General features: G+C 37.8%; 2 protein-coding genes across 3 annotated transcripts in view; both read left to right on the forward strand.

Annotated features, from left to right (window-relative positions):
- TSR1 (TSR1 ribosome maturation factor) overlaps positions 1-21,125 on the forward strand; it is a 217,732-nt gene that overhangs the window by 33,032 nt on the left and 163,575 nt on the right. The window lies entirely within an intron of this gene.
- The window catches only part of SMG6 (SMG6 nonsense mediated mRNA decay factor), a 179,804-nt gene that overhangs the window by 12,730 nt on the left and 145,949 nt on the right, over positions 1-21,125 (forward strand). The window lies entirely within an intron of this gene.

Below are 21,125 nucleotides of genomic sequence, written 5' to 3' on the forward strand. Positions count from 1 at the left end.
CCTGGTCTGTTGTGGGTTTACATATTCCCATCTAGAATCTTATTGCCTTAAGTTTTCTCCTCGCTATGATTAAGATTAGAACAGTTTGCAGATGGACCTCAAAAAGATATCCAAGCTAGCTTATAGCTTACTTTTGGTCTCTGGGTTTTCCTTCCATGCTGGAGATTTGGCCTTTTCCCAGAAGCAGAAGAAATGCCCAGTTATAAGGTTGAATTAGTCACTTCTAGGAGATAGTTGTTGGAACAAAAGTGTTCTTATAGCTCAACCTCTTGATGATGGGACTTTTTTCTCTTTTTGATTTGGAAAGTTCACTTTAATTTTATATTCCTTTTCCTGTTTCCTTTTTGTTCTTCAGTATCTTCAGTAAAGCTTTTGAAAGTAATCCTCATTGCTAAGTGAATCTTTAAACTTGATTTCTGCCCATGGGTTTGATTTGACTACACAATGCTTTGTATATTTGCCATTGTTCTTTCACGTTCAGCTGGTTGGCGACTATAAATTTTTCATTGCACCCCTGGGATACTGTTACACTTAATTTTTTAAAATTAGGGAGTAGCATGGAATTGGTGAAAGCATGATATAATCTCTCAAATGCAAGGGAAACCTGCTCACTTCTCCATCTTCAATCATGGGCTCAACCTGTGTGCATAGTGCATGTCCAGGTTTTCTGTAGTGGTGAAGTTATGGGGCTGAGGCAGGAGAGTTGTGAAGGAGGGTAAATCTGCTGTAACAGCTCCTCTCCTGGGCAATGTTCATTTTCATCCATTTGTTTTTTTCCTGATATGGTGGTTTTTCCTTTGAAATATTGGAAGTATGGATATTCCCTTGTAAGCAGCTTTGGATCTTGTTAAGGAGATTGAGAAAGTCAGGACCTTGGTGTAATCAGTAAATATAACATCATATGTACAGAAACATCTGTTAGAAGACTTTACCACTTATAGGGAATTTTTTTTCCATTTCATCTTGTCATAGGACATCTTCCATGACACTGACAAAAAACAAAAATCTTTGGTAGACATGTCTCTTGGTTTTAATTTTACTCAGTATTCATAATTAAGAAGTTATTAAACAGAATTACTCTGATATCATTAAATAAAAATTCTTAGATTATCATAATATGTATGAGACTACTTGTTGCAGAAGAGCTTATAAGATGCTTTTTGTTTTACCAAAGCAGATTTTTTTGGTAATCAATAAATAAAACACTTATATCTTTATATTTTTCACTTCAATTGTTTTGAAATCTTGTCTTTTCCCTTTTCATAGTTTCATTAAGAATTTTCTCAATAAGTACATAGGGTTTGTTTTTTTGAGGTTCAGGTATCCTTTAATTTTTTTTTCTCAATAGTATTTTATTTTTCAAAATACATGTAAAGATAATTTTCAACATTCATTTTTGTAAGATTTTGTGTTCCACATTTTTCTCTTTCCTTTACTCTTCCCTCTTTCTAAGACATCAAGCAATCTGATATAGGTTAAACATGTACAATCCTTTTAAATATGTTTCCATATTTTTCATTTTGTGCAAGAAAAATCCGACCAAAAGGGAGAAAAAAACCATGAGAAAGAAAAAGCAAACCAGCAAAAATTGAAAATACTGTATCAATCCACATTTAGTCTCCATAGTTCTCTCTCTGGATGCAGATGGTATTTTCTCTCACAAGTCTATTGGAGTTTGTCTTGAATCCCTATATTGTTGAGAAGACTCAAGTCCATCACATAATCTTGTTATTATTGTGTACAGTATTCTTCTGGTTCTGCTCACTTCAGTCAGCATCATTTCGTGTAGGACTTTCCAGGCTTTTCTGAAACCAGAGTTGGTCATCCTTTTTTTTAGAAAAATATTTCATTACATTCATGTGTATAGGTAATTCTTTAAAATATTTATGAACTTGAGAATTGATGGTTGTCCTCTTTTTATTACCTTTAAAGAAAATTACTGACATCTTCTTATCAAGATTTTTTGGATAATTACTGTTTTTTTAGTACTAATGTGATGCCTGATTTTCCCTCTGCCCCCCATTTTTGGGGTATTTTTCTGTCTGAAGTATCTTGGGTGGGGAGTTATAGCTCAGAAAACAAAGAATCAGACATACCTCTTTCCTCTTAGCAAAGTGGTAGAGGGATATGAGTTAGTCACTAGATAAATTTTTTTTTTTTTAATTACAGGGGAGGATTCATTTCTGGGGGAAGGCATTATTCAGAAATGATGGTGCCCTAATAACAAAGATTTCAATAAAGCAAATATAAATATTTTAAGACACAAGAAAAATTTTGTGTTCTTTGCAGCATGGTAATCTTCTCTGTGTTTAGTTTAGTTGTTAGTTGGTTGGTTGTACTGTCATTTACTTGAGTCCAATGCTTCATGACTGTACTCCATGCCCTTCTGAGTTCTATTCTTTCCTGAAGTCTCATGTTTACATGACACTATTGATCCATCTCATTCTCTGCTATCCCCTTTTTCTTTTGCTTTCAATCTTTCTCAATTTTAGGATTTTTTCTAATGAATCCCATCTTCTCATTAGGTGACCAAAAGCCTGAACTCTTTCGCATTTGACCTTCCATTGAATAGCCTGAATTAATTTATTTATTTAACTATTGACTGATTTGATCTCCTTGCTTTTAAAATGCTAAGGGAGTCTTAAAAGCCTTCTCTAGCACCACAGTTTCAAAGTGTTAGTTTTGGAGCATTCAATTTTCCTTATAGCCTTATAGCCTAACTCTCACAGCCATACCTTGCTACTGGGAAAACTGTCACTTTGACTATACAAACCTTTGTCAGTAAAGGAGAATGTTTTTGCTTTTTAGTATGCTCTCTAGATTTGTCATAGCTTTCCTTCAAAGGAGCAATTGTCTTCTAATTTCATGATTGCTGTTGCTGTGTACAGTGATCTTTGAATCTAAGAATATAAAAGCTGACATTACTTCTGTTTCTTTTCTATCTGTCAGGAAGTTATGGGACCATTAGCTAAATTCTTCTTTTTTTTTTAATTAAAGCTTGTTATTTTCAAAATTTATGCATAGATCATTTTCAACATTTACTCTGGCAAAACCTTGTGTTCCAATTTTTTTTCTCCCTCCCTTTCCCCCATCCCCTCCCCTAGACAACCAGTAATACAATATATGTTAAACATGTGCTATTCTTCCATACACATTTCCACAATTATCATGCTGCACAAGAAAAATCAAATCAAAAAGGAAAAAAATAAGAAAACAAATCCCAAGCAAACTACAACAAAAAAGTGAAAACACTATATTTAAGATCCACATTCAGTCCCCATGGTCCTCTCTCTAGTGCAAATGGCTCTCTTCATCACAAGACTATTGGAACTGGCCTGAATCACCTCACTGTTAAAAAAGAGTGTCCATCAGAATTGGTCATTGTATAATTTTGGTGTTGCTGTGTACAGTGTTCTCTTGGTTCTACTCACTTCACTTAGTATCAGCTCATGTGAGTCCAGCCTTTTTGAAATCATCCTGCTGATCGTTTCTTATTGAACATTAATATTTCATTATATTCATATACCAGAACTTATTCAGTCATTCCCCAATTGTTGAGCATCCATTCAATTGCCAATTCCTTGCCACTACAAAAAGGGGTGCTACAAATATTTTTGCACATGTGGGTCTCTTTCCCGCCTTTAAGATCTCTTTGGGATGTAAGCCCCGTAGAAACATTGCTGGATCAAAGGGTATGCACATTTTTGATAGCCCTTTGGGCATAGTGCTCTCCAAAATGGTTAGATCAATTCACAACTCTGCCAACAATGGATTAGTGTTCTCATATCCCCCTCAATAGTCATTATAATCTTTACTTGTCTTCTTAGCCCATCTGAAAGGTATGTAGTGATATTTCAGAATTGTCTTCATTGTCATTTCTCTGATCAATAATGATTTAGAGCATTTTTTGATGACTAGAAATAGTTTTAATTTCTTCATCTGAAAATTATCTGTTCATATCCTTTGACCATTTATCAGTTGGAGAGTGGTTTGTATTCTTATAAATTCATGTCAGTTCTCTATATGTTTTAGAAATGAGGCCTTTATCACAACCTTTGGATATAAATTTTTTCCCCCAATTTACTGCTTCTCTTCTGATTCTTATCTGCATTGGTTTTGTTTGTATAAAAACCTTTTAACTTAATATACTCAAAATTATCCATTTAGCATTCCATAATGTACTCTTGTTCTTCTTTGGACCAAAAATTTCTTACTTCTCTAGAGATATGAGAGGTAGACTAGACTTTGTTCTTCTAATGTGTTTATAGAATCACTCTTTATGTCTAAATCATGAATGCTTTTCGACTTTTTCTTTGTATAGAGTGTTAGGTGTAGGTCAGTGAGTGGTTTCTATCACACTAATTTCCAATTTTCTTAGCAATTTGTGTCAAATAGTGAGCTCTTTCTATTTAATTAATTAATTTATTTTTAACACACATTGCTTTATGAATCATTTTGGGAAAGAAAAATCTGAGCAAAAGGGAAAAACTATGGGAGAGATTAAAAAAAAAAAACAGAAAAAAGAAGTAAACATAGCATGCGTTGGTTTACATTCAGTCCCCTAGTTTTTTTTCTGGACGCAGATGACATTTTCTGTCCAAAGTCTATTGGGATTGCTTTAGGTCGCTGAACCACTGAGAAGAACCAAATCTTTTATAATTGATAATCACACATTCTTGCTGTTATTGTGTATAAAAAAAAGGTGAGGTCTTTGGGTTTATGAAACACTAAATTTAGTTTAATTTAGTTTCATAAACACTAAATTAACTGTAGTCATTGACTATTGTGCCTTGTGAAACTAATTTATTCCACTGGTCAGCTATTCTATTTCTTAGCCAGTACCAAATACTTTTGATGTCTGCTGCTTTATAGGTCTGGTACAACTAGACCACTTTCGTTTGCATTTTTTCATTCCCTTGAAATTCTTGACCTTTTGTTCTTCCAGATGAACTTTGTTATTATTTTTTCTAGTTCTGCAAAATAATTTCTTGGGAGTTTGATTGGTATGACACTGAATAATTATTTTAATTTGGGTAGAATTGTAATTTTTATTATATTAGCTCAACCTACCCATGAGCACTTGATAATATTCCAATTGATTAGATCTGACTTTATTTGTGTGGAAAGAGTTCCTGACTTTGTCTTGGCAGGTAGAATCTCAAAAATTTTATATTATCTGTAGTTATTTTAAATGGAATTTCTCTTTGTATCTCCTACTGCTAGACTTTGTTGGTAACATGTAGAAATGCCTATGATTTATGTGTATTTATTTTGTAAAAAACTAGTAGTTTTTTAGTTGATTCTCTAGGATTCTCTTAAGTATACCATCATGTCATCTGCAGAGTGATACTTTGATTTCTTCATTATCTACTCTAATTCCTTTAATTTTTATTCCTTCTCCTATTGCTAAAGCTAACATTTCTAATACAATATTGAATAGTAATGGTGAAGGGGGCAATCTTGTTTCACCCCTGAGCTTACTGGGATTGGTTGTAGCATCTAATGATGCTTGCTGATAGTTTTAAATAGATACTACTGATTATTTTAAGGAAAACTCCATTCATTTCTGTACTCTCTAGTGTATCAGTCTGATTTTTAAATTGCTAGCTGTTGATGTACTTGTGAGGAAGTAGCCTTTTGAATAGTGTTTGCTATGACCAATGAGTTATCTTGACCAAACTCTATTAGTCTCTACCTGCTTCATTTTGTGCTCCAAGGCCAAACTTACCTATTATTCCAGTTATCTTTTGATTTCCTATTTTACCATGCCAATCCCCTATGATTAATATGACATTTTTTTGTGTGTGTTATTTCCAAAAGGTATCATAGGTCTTCATAGAACTGATTTAATTTTGACCTCTTCAGCATCAGTGTTTGGAGCATATAATTTGTATTACTGTGACGATGCATGTAAGGTTTATCTTTCTATCTGTTTGTGTACATCCAACTTACCTTGGTTCATAGACCTTACATTTCAGGTTCTTAAGCAATATTGATATTTACAGCATTGGAATTTCCATTTGTTACCAAATGCATCTGCAGCTGAGCTTCTTTTTCTGACTTTGGACCATCCACTTCATTAGTACTGGAGCTATTTATTGTTATCCTCGAACTATTTATTATCCCCCATTCTTCCCCAGTAGCGTATTGGATATCTTCTGACATGAGAAGCTCATCTCTTCTATCATTTTAGTACTTGTTCATGGGGTTTTCTTGGCAAAGATTCTGGAGTGGTTTTCCATTTCTTTCTCCAGTGGATTACATTTTGGCAGAACTCTACACTGTGACTTGCCCATCTTGGATATCCTACACAGCGTCACTCATTGAGCTAAGTAAACCCCTCCACCACAATAAGGCAGTGATTCAGGAGGAGTTAATTTAGCTATTTTTATGTATTTTTAAAAATACATTTTATATGTTAAAAAAGTTCAAATGCTTTTGTATATTGTTTAGCTAATTGAAAGCATACTGGCTTGGTTCAGCTATTTTTTCTCACTCCCTTCAGGCTCATAGAGTCAATGTTGGAAGCACCTCATGCAGCCCAGTTCTTGATTTTACAGGTGAAGAAACTAAATGACTCAGACCTAGTAATAAAGAGTTAGGTGGAAAGCTGGGACTTGTTGGGATCTTCTGCCTTCAGGTCTGTCATGCTTTCTTTTACTATGTTTTGCCTTCTCTTTTTTCTTCTTCAATGCCATTTCTATTTTGCTGTACACCACATTGATGTAGAGGTGTTAGATCGCCATTGCAATAATCCATTGTCAATGATTATGAAAGTAGATCTGCTCAGTATCACATTCATTTTATTTCTTTCCCTTAATTTTATCTTGGAATTAATCTTGCTTAATTGAGTCTCATGTCAAGCTTTCTGCAAATTCATTTTCTTCTTAGCTGAACTCCAGTATTTTATGATGGTATTGCTAATCTTCTACCTACATTTTACCATGATATTTTACACTTGAATTTTTAATTGTGAACAGGTGTTACTTGTGACTGCCATATTCCTCCACTTGACAAAGAAATCAAATGTTAGCATGCTAAGGTGATTTCTAAACTCTTCCTGACCAACTCCTTGTGATGACTACTGTACATTGGTTAATCTTTTATAGTAAATGGTAATGATAAAATTAAATTACTTGGATGTTTTTCTATTTCCAATTTTTGCTACCATTTGTTTTTTTAAATAACTGTACTTGAAAGTTTATAGTTATATGCTTTTATCCTTCTAACTTGATGTTGATTTAATCTTTGCTTTTACTAGTCATTTATCTGACTATATATCAACAGCTCATTTAGAACTATTCTCCCACAGTTAAAATACTGTTAATTTTTTTATGTGGCAGTGGTTATTCCTTGTCATGCCTGGCAGTCTTGCTTTTTCTTTGAAGACAGTAATCATGATAATATAGATCTAAGGCATCTGAAGTGATATACAAAACTTTGTTATCTTTTATTTTTTAAGTCTGAAACTTATTTTCCAACGTTTACTTTACCATCTTCCCTTCTTGTCTGCTTTTGCTTTGAGTTTCAAGATATACATTACCTTGGTTTGGAAAATCTTGTCCACTTTTTTGTTGAATGGCCACATTTATCTTCTGTGATAGATGTTAGTATGATCATAGGCTCAGAAATCATCCAGGTTAATGCTTTCGTTTTACAAAACAGTCAATAAATAAGCTTTTATGAAGCTCTTACTGGGTACCAGAAAACTTTGTTTGTTAAATGACTTCATGTTGGTGCCTTCCCCCTGTTAATTATCTCCTCTTTATCCCATATAAATCTTGTTTGAACATAGTTGTTGGCATATTTTTTTTCCCAGAGACTCTTTTGCTTTCTTTGAATCCTTGAATGCTTAATATAGTGTTTAAAAGCCTTCAGTAGATTTTTAATAAATGCTTATTTACTGATTGACTGACTTGCTCAAGATATCCTACAAGTAATAAGTTACAAAGCTGGAATTAGAACTTGGATTCAGTGACTTCAAATGTAGTTGCAGCCTTTCTGTTACTTTCTTGTGGGTACTTGGGACTTATCTTGGAACACATGATAAAACCACGTCTACCACCTCTTTTATAGATTCTACTAAACGAAGAAAGATATCATTATTCCATTTAGCTTTAATTTCCTTGTGTCTCCTGGTTACATGTATTTTTTAACAGATTTTTTGTTTTTGTTTTTACATAACAATTCTGGAGGAAAGAGGAATCCTATGGTTAAGCCTCTTCTTTTTCAACAAAGAAACAACTGAGTCAAATACAATTAATATAATAGTTATTCCTGAACATTTTCTACACTTCCAATCACACAAGTTTCCATAGGGAAGAGGGAAGTTTGGTCATTTTCTTTTTTATATAACCAAGATAGTTAATTACAATTAACCAAAATTCAGTTGCCTTTCAGGTTGTGTTTGTTCATTTACTTCATTGTAATAAGTTTGTATATTTTCTTCCTGATTTTGCTTTCTTTACTCTGTAGTAGGTCATATAAACTGTCCTTTGTTTCTCTGAATTTCTCCCTTTAAGATTTGTTGTTGTTGTTTGTTTGGGGTTTTGGGGTTTTGTTTTGTTTTTTTTTTTTGCATTGAAGTTAGTATTCATTTCTGTTCTAAGACCTATTTTGTTTATCCATTCCTCCAGTGATGACTGGCCATTTTGCTTTCAGTTGTTTACTGCTACCAAAGTACTACTACGTATGGTTTTGTAGAATGCATTTAGGAAGACTTTAGAAGATATAGATAGTAGTACTGAACTTGCTCTGGGGCAAAAGGTATGAATTTTTTGTACCTTGTTTATTTTCTGTAATGGTTGGACCACTTCATAGTTCTGCTAAAAATAGATTTAGAGTCCCTTTCTTCTTTTAACCCCACCAACTGTTTATGTTTTTTTACAATCTTTGCCTGTCCAATAAATGTTTAATATTATCAACTAGTTTCATTTGTAGCAGAGAATCCCAATATTGGTATGCCTATTTTTTTGCCTATTTGGTCATTGGGAAAGACATTTCATATTTAGACAGTTAAATTAATGTTCCTAGACTAAAAATTGTATGGTTCCTTGAATACTCTATTCACCCTATCTAGAAAACCATTTATTAAAAAAAAAAATGTTAACTTTCTTTTTAAAAATTTCTAATTCTTTCCCTCCCTCTATACATGCCTTTCACCCATCAAAAAGGCATCAGAATATCCATTATACATATGAAAATCATGCAAAACATATTTTAGTCATGTTAAAAAAAAACCCAACAAAAATAATAGTGAAAAAATTATACTTCAATTTGCACTCAAAAATCATCAAGTAATTAAACATTTTTCATTATATGTTCTTCAGAACTGTCTTGGATCATTGCATTGATTAGAGTAGTCAATTCTTTCAGTGTGGATGTTGCTGTGTTTGTATCAGTTCATCTAAGTCTTTCCGGGTTTTCTAAAAAACTATATCAATCTTTATTTCTTATAATCCAATAGATATTTCATCACAATCATATGTAACAACTTGTTCAGCCATTCCCCAGTAGATGGCCCTCCCCTCAATTTCCAATTCTTTGCCACCACAAAAAGAACTGTTATAAAGATTTTTGAACAAGTATGTTCCTTTCTCTTTTCTTTGATCTCTTTGGGATACAGAACTTAGTAGTGGTATTGCTGGGTAAAAGAGTGGGTACAGCTTTAATTTACCTCAATTTTTGCTGCTGCATCATCACTACAGAAGTAGAAAGGTGCCACCCAGTTCTAAAGGCCTTCATATTTATAATAATTACATTTTCATATATTATATCATATATAGTATAATATTTATTTATTGTCAGTTGCTGTGGAAAAATTTTGAAAAACCTAGTGGCTCGCCCACTGGGAAAAATCCTCTCAATATTTAGCTAGATTGGTCCTCAGATAGTAGGTTTTCTGTTTTGGAGCTGTCTTTTTGAAGCCTTTCCACATGAGAGAAACTTGTTCTACCAAAAGCTTGATCTCTGTTAGCAACTTTTAGATTTATTTGACAAAGAAGAGATAAATTGTCACATTGGATTAGATCGATTGCCAGTATCTCTGACAGTGACACTCAGGGGCATGTTATAGAACATGCAGTTTATCAGCTTGAGAGGCTATTTGTCCTTAATCATGATCTTATGTTTCTGTCCATTTATTTAAACTTCTTTTGAAGCTGTTGTCTCTTTTTAGCTTGTCTTACATCTTGGTGTGTATCAAGTTTCACAAGTTTAGTACCTTCAGTGTGAAGATCTTATTTGGTTAAATGGCATCTTCCAAAGCATGCCCCCTGTTAAGGGAATGCCCCTAGCAGTTACCTATTTGTGACAATGAGACTATCTCCTTTTAGCCTTTATCTTGCCAGAGAGAATGTGTCTTTCTAGATATAATTACCCTAGTTCTTTTAATTGCTCTGTTTTATGTCCAAAAGCAGTTTTTTCTTGGACTGATAGAACAGCATGGCTAGTTTGTGGGCTTTAGGAAGATGTGTAGCAAAAACACAGACAAGTTTGGAAATAGCCGGAAAACTGCTTCATGTATTACCAGCAATGATTAGTAAAAAAAAATTTGTTTGCCTTGTGGGGTCTTCTAGAGAGGTATTTCTGGGGAAGGGGGATTGATAACCTCTCCTAAAAGCATCCTGATCCCTCAAAAACTACTCAGTTTTTAACTGAAACTTTTTTTTTTCCATAAGATTATAGCTTCAAGCAAATGGCACCATTATGCTTTCATATGATTTTCTTAGTCCAGATGTTCTTGACTTCTTCAGTCCCTTTTCTTGATTGAGTAGAAGTATTAAAAGGGACAAGTACTTAGGAGGAAGACAGTTAATAAATAGATTGTCATTTGGAGCTGGTTGATCACTAAACTAGCTTCAGAGCTTACTTACAGGAGAAAGTGTTTCCTGGTTCCAAAGTAATGTAGATTTCCTTACTAACTTTTTTCTCAGATGGTATTTTAGACATATATTTCATTTGCTGGGAAGATGAGTGAGTCAGAAAACCTGTTCTTGGATGCCTGGCTGCTAGTTACTAGCCAACACTGTTGTACTAACACTGTCTTGTTTTTGAATTATTCCTAGCATGTCCCTCTGAATCTGGGAAGCATTTTTATTTCTACATACTTTGTATGTAACATTGTGACTGGGAAATAAGGGAAATGTAACTGTATAACTTAAGTCTGTCTCATGCTCGTTCTATCTTGTGACTCTTGCTGTAACCCTAGGATGACGTTGCATCCCCGGTTATCCTTTCTAATATCGGATAGATTTTTTTCTTCTCATTCTTATGGAAAGTTGGAATACCCTTTTTCTTCATTGCTACTTCCATTCAGCTTCTACTGCCATCATAGCTAACATTTCGACCTCTATGATCTACATTGCCACAACTACACGTAGGGATGGTGATGTTCTTGATCTTGCTGTCACTCAGAAGTATTCCTCTTTCATGATCAGAAACTCTGAAATTACTTTATATGATCATAGTCTCCTATTTTCTTTCTCTTCATTACCTTACTTCTATATATAAATCTTCCACTCCAATACTTTGCTAGACTGTTATCTGTGCCATTTGAAAAAGTGCTCTTATTAATAAGAAAATGCAAATACAGACAGCTACCTTAACATCCCACAAGTTTGGTTTAGGAAAAAACAGAAATACTTTCAATGCATTGTTGATGGAGTTGTGAATTGGTCCAAGCATTTTTGAAAGCAATTTGAAATTATACCATTGGTCTCTTAATTTCTAACCTTGGCCTTTTCTCCATTCTTATATTCTTGACCTCAGTAGTATTTGCTGCTGTGGACCATTCTCTTTTCCTGGATCCTTACTCTTCCATTGGTTTTCATGGCATTTCTGGTTCTTAACTCACTTAGCTGACCATTCTTCCTGAATTGTGATGGTTTGTGATTTTCCCTTTTTTTCCTCCTACCATCTTTAGTTGTATCCCTAGGTCCTTTCCTGAACCCTTTTCTCTTTTTTTTCTCTTAATTTTCTTTTCTTTTCTTTTTTTTTTTTTTTTAACTGAGGCAGTGGGGTTAAGTGACTTGCTTAAGGTCACACAGCTAGAAAGTATTAATCCCTGAGGCTGGATTTTGAATTCAGGTCTCTTGACTTTAGGACCAGTGCTCTATCCATTGTGCCATATAGCTGTCCCTCTTTTCTCTTATTCTTGGTCATCAGATCAGCTCCTGATTTAACTTATAATCTCTGCAGAAGAAACCCAAGTGTCATATTCAGCCCTAGTCTTTCTCGAGCTTTTGTTCTACTTAGCAAAGTGCTTATTCAATATTTGGAACTGAATGTACTCTAAATATTTCAAACTCAGCTTGTCCAAAAACTAGAATTCATTCTTTTTCTATCCCTTAATTTACCCTCTTCCAAACTTCCATTTTCTTGTCAAGGGCACCAGTATCCTTCTGAAAGTGACCTAGCTTCACTCTTACCCTAGGATCCTAATCTTTGTCCTTATCTACACAGAAGGCTCCTTTTCTTCACTTATACAGCACTACCCAAGTTCATACCTGTATATCATCTCTTTGCCCACTTCTTAATCTGTCTCTGCCTCAAATCTCTAAGTGATTTTTTTTTTTTTGGGGGGGGGATATTTCGTACTTATCATCAGTTGACCTGTACATGCCCTTTTTTCCTTCCCCTTTTGCCACGGGAAAACAAAATAAAATAAATGAGAAACCTTATCACAAATATACATGGGTCGAGCAACAAATTTCTTCATTGGCCACACTACAAAAATGCCTGGGTCATTTGGTGCCTTGATACCATCATTTTTCTACCAGGAGGCTGGCAGCATGTAGTACTGTAGAATTGTGGTTGATTGTTATTTTGTTTAGAATTCTTAAGGCTTTCAGAGTTGTTTTTTTCCTATATTGTAGTTATTATTGTCCAAAAGTTGGTCTCACTTTACTAAGAATAGGTTCCAAGCTCTCAATAAGCTCCAGTGACCCCATATTTCCTGTTGGATCACACATTAGTTCCCGTCTAGTCTTTGAAGCTCTTTGTAGTTTGGCCTTCCCCTCCATGGAGTGCTTCCATCTTGCTGTACCTGCTCTTCCTCACCATCTTCTGGTGCTTGGGCTTGGCACAGACTGGCCTTTCTCCCTGGAATGCTCTCTTTCCTCATCTCTTGGAGCCCTTGCTTTTCTTCAAAATTCAGTGCAGAATGCCATTTCTGAACTACCCCAGTTGTTCATACCCTCCTTCCCAAACAGCTGTATATTCTGTGTGTGTTTATCTAGCTACTTTTGTATGCACTTATATATTTTAGTGGCTAGAATACTGCTGGACAACAGCAGTCAGGAAATTTCATCCTTGGGAGTTCAAATCCAGCCTTAGATGCTTACCTGCTCTGTGACTTTGGGTAAATCATTGAATCTGGGTTTGTTTCAGTTTCCTTATTTGTAAAATGGGCATAATAATATTTCTCACGGTTATTGGAAGGATCAAATGAGATAATTATAAAGTGCTTAGCACAGAGCCTGGCAAAAACTTAAGAACTTAGGAAAAAATTGTCTGCATGGTTCATTTCACAAATTGGAAATTTCAAAGCAAATGCTTTTACATTTTTCCTTAGCATACATGTTCTTTGTCATAGTATTTTCCCCAATCTCTTCTTCACACACCAAATTTTCCTGATTCTGTTGAGTGCATTCTATCCTCTAAACTCTTAGATTTATAGCTGTAGCATCATTCTTCTTCCTCATTCTTTATTCCCCACATCCCATCAGTTGTCAGGTCCTGTTGAGCTTACCTACACAACCTCCTTTGCCTGTGTTGAGAAGGACCAGCACCCCTGGTGTGAGGGCTGCTCATCCACCTTTGGTGTTCACCTCTCACTTATGACTCCAAGAAACTGTAGCCTGCATAGTGGCCACATTGTCTTGACTGACAGGATCGTTCAGCTTGAAGATAATGATTAAGCTGAAAATCCTTCAGTGAGAGAGGTGGATGCATGTGAAGACTTCTCCTGGCAGAATGGGCAAATGAGAAAAGTTTGTTCCATGAAGGTGGCAGAAGCTAGGTGCTGTGGAGTGCTGAGAGGCATCCAAGCTGCCAAGGTTGTCCCCTGCATCCCAAGCCATCACCAGTCCTGACTTTTATTTTGCCATTGGACTTTGGTGACTGGAAGAGAGAGGGAGACTGGTGATTTTGTGAAACTTTGCTTAACTTAACTTGGGCCTCTATGGAGTTTAAGAAGTTGGAGTCTAGAGGATCAAACATGGTCAGTGCTTGGCAGGTGAGTCTCTAGTTTACCTGTCTGTACATTTCTTATTTCATATATATAGTTCAAGCCAAACTGGGCTACCAGTTCTCTCTTGCCTCTTCTCTGGACATATGACACTTGGGAATCAGGTAGTAGCCCATTTTCTCAGAATTCTTTCTTCTTCAGTGCCCAACAGAAATTCCACCTTCAAGGTAAAGCCTTTCCTAACCCTGCCTCCCCACCCCAGTTTCTACTACTTTGATTTTCCTTTTACCATGCTGAGCATTATAGGCCTAGAGCTGCAAGGTCCATTTAACCCAGCCCCTTAAGTTTTTACAGTGGGAGGAATCTGAATCCCAAGGAAGCTAAGGGATTGGCCCAAATCCTTTTTGTATTTATTTTATATTTCTCTATTAAAATTTAGCTTCTTGAAGGATGGGATTGTTTTGTTTGTGACTTTGTTTCTAGCATGTGTCATGGGACTTTGAATCTAAGATGTACTCAATACAAATGTGGAGGTTGTCAGCATGGTGACCTACTGTATACCCCACTACAGCTCCTGCTGGTTCTTGCGGGGCCTTCCCACTCTTTTCCTTTGAACTTGCCAGATCCCTCCGCTAGCACATGGCCTTGTTTCATCTCTGCATCTGTGACCATGGAATTCTACTTTCAATTTCATAGTCTTGCTCACCATTTTCTTGCCTTATGAAGAAGATTTGGCAAGGTCATCTAAAATTTAAAGAACTTGCTCAGATCTGGCACTTTAATACAATTCTTTTAAAAAGTGTATGGATCAGGAAGTTGTGTGGTTCTTCCCAAGGATAACAGCTCCCTATTTGGTTCTTGTAAAGGCTCTCTGGTTCACCAACTGCTGAAAGTCCCCCTGCTGGTCTTCTCTTATATTAATTTGTGCCATTATTTCTATTTATCCTGGTGAACTTACTTTTTTTTCCCCCGAATTTTTTTAGATTGTGATCATTTGGGAATTGATAGGAAAGGTGACCCATGGAGACTCTTTTTTTTTTTTTTTTTTAAATAACTTTTTATTGACAGAACCCATGCCAGGGTAATTTTTTACAGCATTATCCCTTGTACTCACTTCTGTTCTGATTTTTCCCCTCCCTCCCTCCACCCTCTCCCCCAGATGGCAAGCAGTCCTATATATGTTAAATATGTCGCAGTATATCCTAGATACAATATATGTGTGCAGAACCGAACAGTTCTCTTGTTGCACAGGGAGAATTGGATTCAGAAAGTAGAAATAACCCGGGAAGAAAAACAAAAATACAAACAGTTTACATTCATTTCCCAGTGTTCTTTCTTTGGGTATAGCTGCTTCTGTCCATCATTGATCAGTTGGAACTGAGTTAGATCTCTTTGTCAAAGAAATCCACTTCCATCAGAATACATCCTCATACAATATCGTTGTTGAAGTGTATGATAATCTCCTGATTCTGCTCATTTCACTCAGCATCAGTTCCTGTAAGTCTCTCCAAGCCTCTCTGTATTCATCCTGTCGGTCATTTCTTACAGAACAATAATATTCCATAACATTCATATACCACAATTTACCCAACCAATCTCCAATTGATGGGCATCCATTCATTTTCCAGTTTCTAGCCACTATAAATAAGGCTGCCACAAATATTTTGGCACATACAGGTCCCTTTCCCTTCTTTAGTATCTCTTTGGGGTATAAATCCAGTAGTAGCACTGCTGGATCAAAGGGTATGCACAGTTTGATAATTTTGGGGGCATAATTCCAGATTACTCTCCAGAATGGTTGGATTCGTTCACAGCTCCACCAACAATGTATCAGTGTCCCCCATGGAGACTCTTACTGCCATTGAAGTTGTCTTAAATTGACAATGTTTGAAAACAATTATACTAGACATTACCTTGCCTCATTCAAGAGTGTTTCTTTGTGCTTGGTTTACTAGAAGAAGATAGTGAGAGCTGGGGGAAGCAAGTAAAGCATAGTCTTATTATTAGAAGTATCTTAACACAAGTTACCCAGGAAAATCTGGGGAAATCCCCTGCTTAGGATTGCACAAATCAGAATCTGATTAGAAAAGTGCTGTTATAACTATTTGTTCAATACAATTATCATGACCTTCCTGTTTATTATTATACCACCTTGGTTGATGCCTTGGCTCCTTTTTTTTTTTAAGACACCAAGAATAAAGTTTCTAAGTCAGAAAAAGAGTAAGGGTTCTGTCCATTGTTTTGAAGGATTTAAGTCTTAAAAAGTGCATGAAGTGACATTCTGAATGAAAATCCAAATAATTTGTGGGGGTTTCAAGAAAATAATTTGATCTTTTTCCTGGGAAAGAGAAGTGAATATGTGTGACAGCATTTAAGATGGGATCCTGTGGATAAAGTGAGAGTAATTTGTGGAATGGATTTATTTGTTAATTAATACCTTTGTACATAAAGCCAAAGACAGATCCAGTTGAGAAACAAAGTTATGGTATTTAAATCGACAGAATTCTTTTGGGAGCTGGTATCTTCTCTTACTTGTCTCAAGTTTCTGTAGGTCTGTAGGATTTCTGTAATGTTTTTATGAGTCCCTGAGTGAGTCTCCTTGCTTAGATTTCTTGTGAGTGAGTGATACTTAAAACCACTGCAGTAGGTGAAAGCAGTCTCAGTTATGAAGGGAGGTTTAACAATTCTGAGTAGCGTACGGTAATGCTGATGCACCTGCCATCATTGTCGAGAGAAGCACTTTATTGAAGTTCTGGTAAAATGTTGATCATTGTGTGGCCTGGCGTCCATTGTAGCTGTTCCTTGTTTCCCTGTTCCCCCGAGAATCTTGTAAGAACAAGGGGGGATTTTGAGGTAGTCCAGTCAGTTTCCAAATTAAGTTTTGTTGCTGGGAATTAAAGCCACTGCACTGAGGCAGCTAGCCTCCCCCTACACACACACACACACACACACACACATATCCTGTTACAGCAAAGCTTGGGGAAAAGTGAGAAGTTACTCTGCCCCAGCGTGTGAACTGGGAACCTTCTGGTTGGACTCCAGCAGAGCCTGAATGCCACAGAAACCAGCTGGCTGAGGAGCGAGCCTCATGCTCTCTCACAGAATGGTCCCTCACTCTTCCTACTTCTTAAAGATGTGGCAGAGAGAGAGCACTTCCACGTGAGATTTGCAGTTTATTGTCACTGCTATTGTATTTACATGTGGCACCTAGCCTTTCCTTGTCCTCCAGATAGTGTGCTGCTGTTCTCAGCATTTTCCTGGGGAGTTTTACCTTAAGGTTGTGTGGTGATCAGAGAAAATCGAGTGCCATAGTCTTGTTGTTCTTACTTGCTGCATGCTTAGGGTAGGGGTTTGTCTTTAGCATCTGGGACTCCATGGGCATATAGGGCATCTAGGGAAGCATAGCCCCTCTTCTTAGAATCTTATCTTTAAGTACTTTAGAAATACAGTAGTCAGAAGGTCATAGATTTCAGGTTTAGAACCCCTCGCTTAGATTGATAACCAAGTGATAAACTAGAAACCACGTAGTCTGACCCACTCGTCATTCAGAGGAGCTGTATGAGGCCCAGGGGAGGGCAGTGATTTTGCCAAGACAGAGTACAGAATACCTGGAGAGTCTTTTCAGGAATGACCCTGTGTCTGTTGAAATGGGCAGGCTGAACCAGCAGACAAGGCTGGCTTTGGAGGGCTTGCATCCATTGAACTGGTTGGAGGTTTTTCCCATTACCACACTCCTCAAATGGCATGTTCTTTGAGCCACCCTGTAGTACTTTGAAATTTTGATTTGTGCCAATGAACTGTTGTTATTCTGCTGAAGAAAGAAAACTACTTTTTGTGGTGGATCCTGGGCACCCAGAAGAATTGCTGAGGACAGTGAGCAGCAGAGTGGGCACCAGCCCTCTGGGGCTTCTTTCCCTCAGCTGAACTGCTGGCATTCTTCCAGGGGCTAGCACGCTGCCTCCTTTGGCTGGGGGGCGAGGAGAACTCAAGACTCGTTCTGTCACATTCTTTCAGGTGGAGAACCTCTGGGTTGGTGACCTTAGGGAAGCTCCACTGGGTGTTCTAAGCCTCCTTTCCTCTGGGGAGGATTAGCCTTGATTTCATTTGTTCCACTGATAGACTTTCCCTGTTAGACACCCTCGTTCATCTGATTGCTTTATGAATTAATGCCTTCCCCCAATGTTTTTAGCAAAGAGTGGCATTTAATGAGTACCTATTGTTTGCTAAGCTCTGTGCTCAGCACTGGGTAAACAGGGATGAAAAATAAACCAGCCCCTGCCTTCTGGAAAGGAAATAGCATGTGCACAGAGAAGGCTACAGATAGAAACAAAGTCAATACGGAGGCAGCCGGGAGGACCAGGAAAAGCCTTGTAAACAGGCGGGCCTCGAGCTGGCCCTGGGCAGAATTGTAGCTGCTCAGGAGGTGGCAGTATGTGGCAAGGATAACTTTGCCTGTGGAGAGGCCTGAAGGCTCCCAGTGGACGTCATGGCCAGGTAATAAATAGAGCCTTGGCTGACCTGGCAGGGCTGTGGAGTGAGGGTGACGTGGCAGCAGGGGCTGCCCAGTCTGGGCAAAGGCTCTAAAGCCCAGGGGATGCGGTGTTTTATCTTAGGAGCTTGCAGAGCAGGTGAGCTCTGTGCCCCGTTCTTAGGGTGAAAAGTGGGGCACTATGGCCTGGGTCATATACCTGGGTCCTCTGGAAGTATCCATGGGGCACTGGGCCACAAAACTGTCCTCAAAGGTTCCCACCCACCACCCCCCCTTAGGAAGAGGTCATTGAGGGCCTCCTGTTTCCATAAGCCTTGAGAACATTGTAAGGTTTAAATGACTGTTTAGAGAAGGTCAAGGCCAGGTGTGGGTTTTATTTTTCTGTCCTCTTTTGGGAGGGGGGTTATTGGTAATGTGTGTGAGAGAAATGATAGACAGGCTATTTTTGTGGGGAGCAGGCTTTGAGGAGGTGTACCGAAGGGCTGCTGCCCGTGGCCAGCATTTTTATTTGTTGGCCTTTCTATAGTTGGCAGTGTGTCTCAGAGGAAGTGCATCAGCCCAGCCTGCAAACTTACTACCCTCTCTGTGACCTCGGTCACCAAACCACTTTGGGACTTTATTTTTACTCCAGCTGTTTCGTTTCGAGTTGTGAGGTTGATTTCTTCTAACAGAGAAAACTTTTAGGGGTTGGAGGTGGAAGAGAGTGCCAGGGTGCAGCTGAAGCGGGTTAAACACCCAAACCACATTTTTAGCCTCTTTGGCCTGAGACGTGACATGAGCCACACTGCAAAGCCTAGTTCCCACTCTCTGAAAATCCTCTGTTGCTTTTTTGTTTGTGTTTGTTAGAAAAGCAAACCTGTAAGGGAGGGGAAAAAGAGCCCTTTTCCATCCTGCGTGAGCCAGAGGCTTGCCCTCAGAAAGGAAGTGTTCTTCAGATCCAGTATTTCCCAGACGAAACTTGTCATCTTAACTTTGGCCTTCCCCAGGGCGCTTCTGAGAACAGTCACAACTCACCAAGTCTCAGGAAACCCGATTACCAACATATCCTGTTCGCGTGCATGTGTGTATATACTGTGTTACCCACAGACTGCTTTCCACCCCATGTGACCTTTGGTTACCACCCGGAAAGTGAGGGCCCAGATACCAGTCAGAATTTCCAGACTTTGGTTTAGTTCAGACGTTCTAGAAAATACGATAGTAGCAGTTTTAAAGAGCTTTCAGATGGCAAGAGTGGGAAATGGGGAATGAGGTACCCTGAAAGAAGCAAAGGTAAAAGGTCAGCATTTGTCCTTTCTAGGAGTGCTTGGCTAAAAATTCATCTTTAGGAATAGCCGAGAAGCCGCTGGATGGCACATTTAAAAGACCTTGTTTGGGCCAAGATTCTTGTGCTTTAAGATAGAATTCTGAATGTTTTAGATCCTTTAAAAGAACTCTTTTTCCATAATTAGAATTGTATGTCACTGAAAAACTCATCCGAAGTGGCTTTTACCCATATCTTCTCCTCTTATTCACTTTCACCTTTATAAGGTGCATGGGGAAGGAGAAAGAAACCCCTGAGGTCATTGGGGCCAAGCCCCTGTTTTCCTCCAGAGTAATCAGGACTGAAACTCCTCAGTGCTCGGGTTCCAGATGCAGTGCTCGGGTTCCAGGTGCAGTGCTCTTCTGTGACAATGGAATCTTTGTATTGTTGTGATTAGCTGTTTTTAGCTTCTAGCAGAGAGCAATTACTCAGGTGATAAAGTGACAAACAGTGGTTACAGAAACAATATCTGCTGTCACCCTCCCCACTCCAGTGGTTATTCCCAGCAGGTACTGCAAACTTATAACATGAAAGCAGACAACAGGGGGACCAAGAAGACCCCAAGACTCCTGGTCTGGGAAGGTGCTTATAACTTCATGAAGTTCTCTTGAGATGTAACTCATGACCTTTCTAGAATCTGGAGCTAGTCCTCCTCTTTTCTCTGGAGCTGGTGCTCTCTTTTCCCCAGGCCGTGCTCCTTGAAGCTGCCTCAGATGTCTTTCCCTATGTCTCTGCTCTAGTCTTCTGTCATTGGCAGTTGCTACACATGGCACCTTCATTGCCTTGGCAGCTCTCTTCCCTAGACACTTCCCTCTTAGGAAGACTCATTGACCTAAGATCAAGGAAGGATAAACACAAAAGAAATAGGCTCTATGTTCTCGTAGACCCATGGCAATCCAGGAAGAAGAGTTAAAATGGTCCCTATACTGAAACAGTCAGAAGCATTTGGCTGCTGAGTTCAAGTAAAGTGGATTATACACAAGTGAGCGCTTTGAAATGCTCTCTTCTCTTACAGACTAGATAGAGAGTTTTAAATAATGAGAGAGACCTTTTGGAGCTTATATTGAATCTACAGCCAGTACAGGGAGAAGAGTAGTCTATAATCTCTATGATAGGTTGATGTATTCTCCTTGCCAACATTGTGGTTA

Source organism: Antechinus flavipes, chromosome 4, assembly GCF_016432865.1.
Source record: "Antechinus flavipes isolate AdamAnt ecotype Samford, QLD, Australia chromosome 4, AdamAnt_v2, whole genome shotgun sequence".
NCBI lineage: Eukaryota > Metazoa > Chordata > Mammalia > Dasyuromorphia > Dasyuridae > Antechinus > Antechinus flavipes.